The sequence below is a fragment of the Tupaia chinensis genome, unplaced genomic scaffold, assembly GCF_000334495.1.
Source record: "Tupaia chinensis unplaced genomic scaffold, TupChi_1.0 Scaffold000212_1, whole genome shotgun sequence".
Lineage (NCBI taxonomy): Eukaryota > Metazoa > Chordata > Mammalia > Scandentia > Tupaiidae > Tupaia > Tupaia belangeri.
The window spans coordinates 3,286,262-3,292,372 of NW_006159687.1; the positions used below are offsets into that span (position 1 = coordinate 3,286,262).

At 57.4% G+C, this 6,111-nt stretch overlaps 2 protein-coding genes across 5 annotated transcripts in view; one reads left to right on the top strand and one right to left on the bottom strand.

Moving 5' to 3' along the window:
• Window positions 1–6,111, bottom strand: part of MCF2L2 (MCF.2 cell line derived transforming sequence-like 2) — a 155,803-nt gene that overhangs the window by 86,483 nt on the left and 63,209 nt on the right. The window lies entirely within an intron of this gene.
• Window positions 5,464–6,111, top strand: part of B3GNT5 (UDP-GlcNAc:betaGal beta-1,3-N-acetylglucosaminyltransferase 5) — a 26,489-nt gene continuing 25,841 nt past the window's right edge. Inside the window, exon 1 of the mRNA XM_006147379.3 lies at window positions 5,464–5,692. The gene's annotated coding sequence lies outside the window, so the exon portion shown is untranslated. The remainder of the gene's footprint in view (window positions 5,693–6,111) is intronic.

The following is a 6,111-nucleotide window of genomic DNA, read 5'->3' on the forward strand; positions in this document are numbered from 1 at the left end:
TGTGTGTGTGTGTGTGTGTGTGTGTGTGTGTTAGTCTGTCTCTCTTTCTCTCTCTGGTCACATTAAAATCAATGAATGAATAAATAAAATTATTTTAAAAATAAATAAAAAGACATATAGCTAACCAAATAGATGCAAGGTGATGCTGGGGTCTCTTTGGATGTGTGCATTAATCTGTCTGATCTACCAAATCTCTGACAAGAGCTCCTTCAGGCAGAGGTCCCATCCTACTCATTACTGTCCCTAGTGCCATATAAGCAGGGAAATTCTCAATAAATGTTCATTGAATGGGTGATTGATAAATTTATGGAACAGACACCCAACCCTTGGGTAGGATAGGTACTGTTATTCTCATTTCACAGAAGAGGAGGTTAGGACTCAGGGCATTAAGTGGCTTGACTGGCGCTGCCCGCAGAGGTCAGACCTAGGCCTTCTGGACCAGTGACAGGGAAGTGAGGTACCAAGAGTGAGTGCTCTTGCAGCTTTCTGACTCTGCAGCAGAGCTCCAGAAGAGACGGCCTGCATAGCAAGGACCGGAGGCAGACTAGAGAAATGGGCTGGCTCGGCCCACCCTGCATCTGTGCGTAGGGTTCAAGGAGTCGGGCTCAGATCTCCCTGCACAGGATAAGAAGCTGCGTGAGAGACTTCCAGTACACCATCGAGGTTCCTGGAATACTGCTGATGGGAAACCAGTGGACTGCAATTCACAGGAAAGGTCAGTACTGTACGTATCCCCACAGGAGCACCCAAGGAACTCAAAAACCTCCAGTAAGAACAATTTCTAAGCTTGTATCATGAAAACAAAGGGAACTCTATTGCCAAAAAAAAAAAAAAAAAGAAAGAAAAAGAAAAATTCCCCAAGGCAGGGTAGGAACTATGAAATAGAGGCAAAAATGTCAAATGACCCACTGCTTTCTTGCCCTGTGCCCCTTTCTGCAGACCCGTTTGTGTCTCTAGCTACCAGAAGGGGCATGATTAATCTATTGATCCCTCTGCCGTGAGCCTTACTCGTTTAATACGACACAAACATCTCTCTCACATATACAACTTTCTGTTTCCAGGATTCCTTAGTCCTAAATCTTCAGGGTCCATTGGTTGTTAATATTGAGCTTTATGAGCTTAGACCATCAGACCAACCCGGACTGATGCAGGAAATGCAGGTGGTTTCACACCACACGGACCTTACACACTCACTGCCAAGCAGACAACGAGCACTTAGCAATGACTAACTATGAAGGAAAGGGAAATAGAAAATGAGAATTTAGTTACCCTTTAAGTATTAGCACAACTGAACTTATGTCAAACCCCCCAACACAAACGAAAACGAAGGTCTCCGGGCCAAGCGCATGGCCGTAGCAGTGTGCGCAGTTCCCCGGGCTGCATGTCTTTCTGCCCCTCTGTACCAGCCCATGGCAGGGCCCACGCGTGTGCTCAGTGCAGCACCTCAAGGCTGGGTGCTCACCGTCTTCTAAGACACCAGGGTTAATCAGACAGCATGCAGGACAGTCCCTACGGAAAGGTCACTTGTGTCCTCCATCTGGATGCGTTATCCTGAGTAGGAGAGAAGGAAGTGAGTTGGAGATAGCGGCTTGGAACCCACACAGAGCTCTGAACATGCCTGGAGTATAGCACGTTTCTGATCCACCGGTGAGGAGGGGAGAAACTCCGAGAGACCCACTGCAGGGAAAGGGGCCAGGTCACTGTCGCAGGGTGGCCTGAGCGTGTGCAGCACTGCGGGAAACCTGTGTCCTTCCTAGTCACAATGCAGCCATACCCAACCAAGGAGGGCCCAGCAAGCAGGACCAAGTCCGAGACTGCAGACTGCCCCTGCCCCTGTGGGGCCCCGACTGGGTGCTAGATAGCACAGAGGAGACGGAGGGAGATGATCATTCATAGGAGGCCTCTCCTGGGCCGAAAAGAGAATGGAGAGGTTTTTTTTTTTTTTTTTCTATAGGGCGCGTGCACTCATCAGACAGAGAGACAGAGGGACAGAAAGTGAGAAATCACCCCCCCGGGGGGATGGCCACATCACAATCCCTTCTCCTCCATTCTCCTCTCGGGATCTTGGGCACGCACGCACACGCGCCCAGCGTGAGTTTAAGCTACCGGGTCCAGGACTCGAACTGCGGTCGACTACGTGGGAGTCCAGCGACATAGCCATTACGCTAACTGCTGGTCCCAAGAATGGAACAAGGTGAATTCTTAGCATGGCTGGCAGCTGAGAGCCTCCTTTGCTCAGTCTCTTCACCTCCATCCAGGTCCTGGGTGTACCTGCCATGGCTCACCAAGTGCCAAGGTCCGGGGATGGAGGAGAACGCCCCAGGTGCCAAACAGGAGCAGCGACAGGAGCTGCAGGAAGGGGGTTGGCGTGCCTCCGTGCCAGTTCTGGGCCTCAATGGCACAGGGAGAAGTCCCCGTGACCACAGTGCCATGCATGCGGCTTCTTGGAACCAAAGCGTGAGCCGGTGGGGAGTGTGGAAGTGCCTGCAAAAATTCAGTTCCACCAGGAGGTAGTACACGCTCTCTGTGCAAGGCATCGTGGGCCTTCTCCGAGGAGTCAGAGGTGGGCAGGACGTGGTCTTCACGCTTTAGGGCCTGAAGACTCAAATACTTGAGAAGGGTCCAGCAGGTGGCGAAGGCGCTGGCTCCCACGTGGACGACTGTGGTTTGAGTCCTGGGCCTGGCGGCTTGACGATCATGCTGGGCTCGTGTGCGTGCACCCCCATTCATAGGAGGAGAATGAAGGAGAAGGTATTGTGGCGTGCCCATCCGCTCTTGGGGGTGATTTTTCACTTTCCCTCTCACTGTCTCTGTCTCTCTCAGGCGCATGCACGTGCCCTGTGGCAAAAGCCTTAAAAAAAGTTGGGAAAACAGACAAATAACTTCTAAGTGGCAGGATACTGGTGATGGTTATTTACATGCGACAGGAAGAGAAGACGGAGGATTGTGGCCTTGGGGACCCAGGTCCCATCACTCAGCCCCTGAGCCTGCAGCGGGGAGCCCGTCTTAGACATGTTTAGCTGAAGATCCTGACACCCGGGGCAGCCATTCAAGGGTGGAGCCCAGAAGGTGGCTGCGAATGTAAGGCAGGGCTTAAAGGCAACGCGGAGACGCCAAGGAGGTAGCTGGGAGTTGGGGGGACAGCACCGGGAAGGACGTGGGGGGGATGCTGCCCTCCCGGAGCGGGGCGGTCTGGAATGGGCGAGGCCCCAGACGCCGTGGCCACCCTGCGCTGCTCTGGCAGAACCCCGGGACTGGGCCATTTACCACCAACAGCTTCTGGAGCTCACGGTTCCGGAGGGAAGTCCGAGGTGGGGGGGCCACGTCTGGTGGGGCCCTTCTTGCTGCATGCCCCGGGGTGGACGTGGAGGGACCAGAGGGCCCAGGGAGCAGGCCGAGCTCCTGGAACAAATGCACTGGGATGCACGTTCACCCGGAGCCCTGGACCTGATCCCCGTTTACCAGGCCCCTCCCAGCGCTGGTGCACTGGGGTTACGGTCCCCACACGTGAACTTTGGGGACCCATTCAGACCTTAGCACAGAGGTGAAACCGCATCTCTTTGCAGCAGGGGTGTTGGACCCAGCCCAGCCCCGCGCCCACACCCACACCCCGGCCGTCTCTCCAGGGCAGAGGCCTCTCCAGCCCAGGTGGGGTGAGGGCACTGACATTCGTCCCCCGCAGCAGGAAGCCCGACCTGTGCTCAGCTGGGCCTCGCTCCCCTCCCAGGCAGGGGTCCCGGCACAGCCCCTCGGCTGGCCCACTTGCTGAGAGCCCAGCATCCCACAGCCCAGGCCTCCGCGGCCCGGGTTGTGCAGCCCCGAATCCTCAGGACCGGTCAGTGCGGGCCTGGAGGAAACCCGGCCGTCAGAACCCAGAGCCCAGGCCTGAGCCAGCCTGCCACCGCCGGCCCGGGTCCTGGTAGGCAGTGTGGCATCTGCTTCTGTTCACGATTTCAGCAGCACTTGTCTCTCGGGTCCCTCCCGACTCCACCTTCTGTTAGATCCCCTCGCACTCCGGCTTTCCTCGCTCCTCACAGGGATGGTGTGCCCTCCTCTCTGGCTGCCCCTGTCTTCTCTGCAGCTCTAACCCTGACAGCCCAGCTCTTCTCACCGTCCACGCTTACCATCCGGGTATCACAATCTTCTCCCCAGCACTGCCCACCGTCCCCTAGTGCTCTGAAAGCACATTCCTGAGGCTGGGCTCCGTGTCACTTACAGAGGAAGCACAGGACTCTGACCCCAAGCACCTTCCGTGGCCAACTCACCACTGTGGACACAGGCGGACGGGGAGCCACTCGGCTCCGGGAAGTCATCCCGGATGGGCAGACCCCAGGCAGGCAATCGGGACCACTCTGTCTGTCCACACCCTCCCTGTTACCATCAAAGCCCTGCACCCTCTCACCAATCTCCCGACCTACTTCTGAACTCAGTTTCTGTCTAGCGTGTCTATCTGTGTATCGAATGACATGACTATGGGACATTCCCATGCAGTCACCAATTCTGGGTCTGTTTGTATTCTCGTGGGCTAGTCTTACGTGTTCCGGTACATGGGACATACATGTGCCGACACATGGGCCTAGCCTCGGGTGACCTGAAAGGAAGAGTCATAGTTGAACATTTGCACGTAAATACAGCATACTCACGACGGTGTGGGGGTGTTAGGGTTTTATTAGCGGGGCTGTGATCAGCACTGTGCCAACAGTCGGGGGTTATTTACGGGTCACTGCCGCCGGTCCTTACAGAAGCTCTGTACAAATTCCTCTGCTGGTGCTCCAAGGTGCCGGTGCCTGACAGCCTGCGAGGTGCGCAGCCCCAACGGCGCCCTCTGGAGGCAGTGTCTGAAGGAACTGCGGCCGCGAGAGCCTGACGGCTTACAGGGAGCTATTCTAAAACTTCCTAAGGTCTAGTTTCAAGACTAGTAGGGTGGTGGTGTACTGGCTCTAAACTCGGACTCGCAAGTAGTATGCTAACAAAACCAAATCTTTTATGTACCGCAGTACCGGGGCCATCTTTTGCTGTGCCTTCGTTTCTGAGATCTATGCCATTGCAACACCTGCTCAGTTGTTCCTCAGTTACACGATAACGCTGTGCTCCGAAGGCGAGGGCCAGGACGCCAGCTGGGAAACGGGCACCCAAACAGAGGCCTGCCTTACAGTCTGCAGTCCGCGTTCTCCCGGTTTTGTCCCGAGCGGTATCGTACGCTGACTGGGGAAAGCGGCTCAAAGAGGACCGCCCTGGGAATTCCGGCTTGAGTCAGCCACTCGAGTACACGATCTCAAGGAGCTGAAGGCGCTCGGAAACACTGCCTGGAATCCCGCCTGGAACCCTGCGCGGGACGAGCGGGCATCTTCCGAAAAGCGCGGACGGTGGCACGGGGGCAGGAGGGGCTGGCTTCTGGCACGGGGAGACTCCAGGGGCAAGAACCGCGCCTGGGGAGAGGCTCCAGCCAGCCACGGACCCCGGACCCCGAGTGGCCCCGCCCCGAGTCGGCTCGCGCCACCCTGATCCCCGCCGGGAAGCGCGGGCTCCCAGTCCTCGCGCAAGACTTAAAGCCGGCCGGTTGTGTTCTGGAAACCCACGGCTTTTGCTCGGATGCGCGGAGGAAAGCCGACCTCCGGTCTACACTCTGAGCTGGGCTTGGACTCGGTGAGCTCGGCCGGAAGGTGCCTTCGAAGTGCAGCTGGGCTTGAAGGTAAAGTCGCCCGGGAAGCCGGCGGGCGGGAGCCGCGGAGGCGCAGCCTGGGTCGGCTGTTGGTTCCCTTCCTCTGTTACCCAGGCCCCAGCAGCTCCAGGCTAAGTGATGCGACGCGGCGCATTTTAACCAGACTCGCTCACCCGTAGAACTCCTCCGAGGAGCAGCACCAGCACAAAACCGCAGCGCAGCCGAGTGTACTTAACTCGCGTAGACGGCAGCGGCGCGTGTCCGAGTCGGTGGGTCACTGGACCACCAACTCTGCCTCTTGCTGTACCCCGCGCCCCGCCGATCGCTAAGTGGGGGTGCGCGCCCGCCTGGCGGGACGTCCCAGAGCCGGGACAGTCGGGTCTTTGTCCTGCGCCGGGGAGACCGGCCCTGGGTGCTCGGGGAGGCTGGGAGCTCAGGGGCCGCCCCGC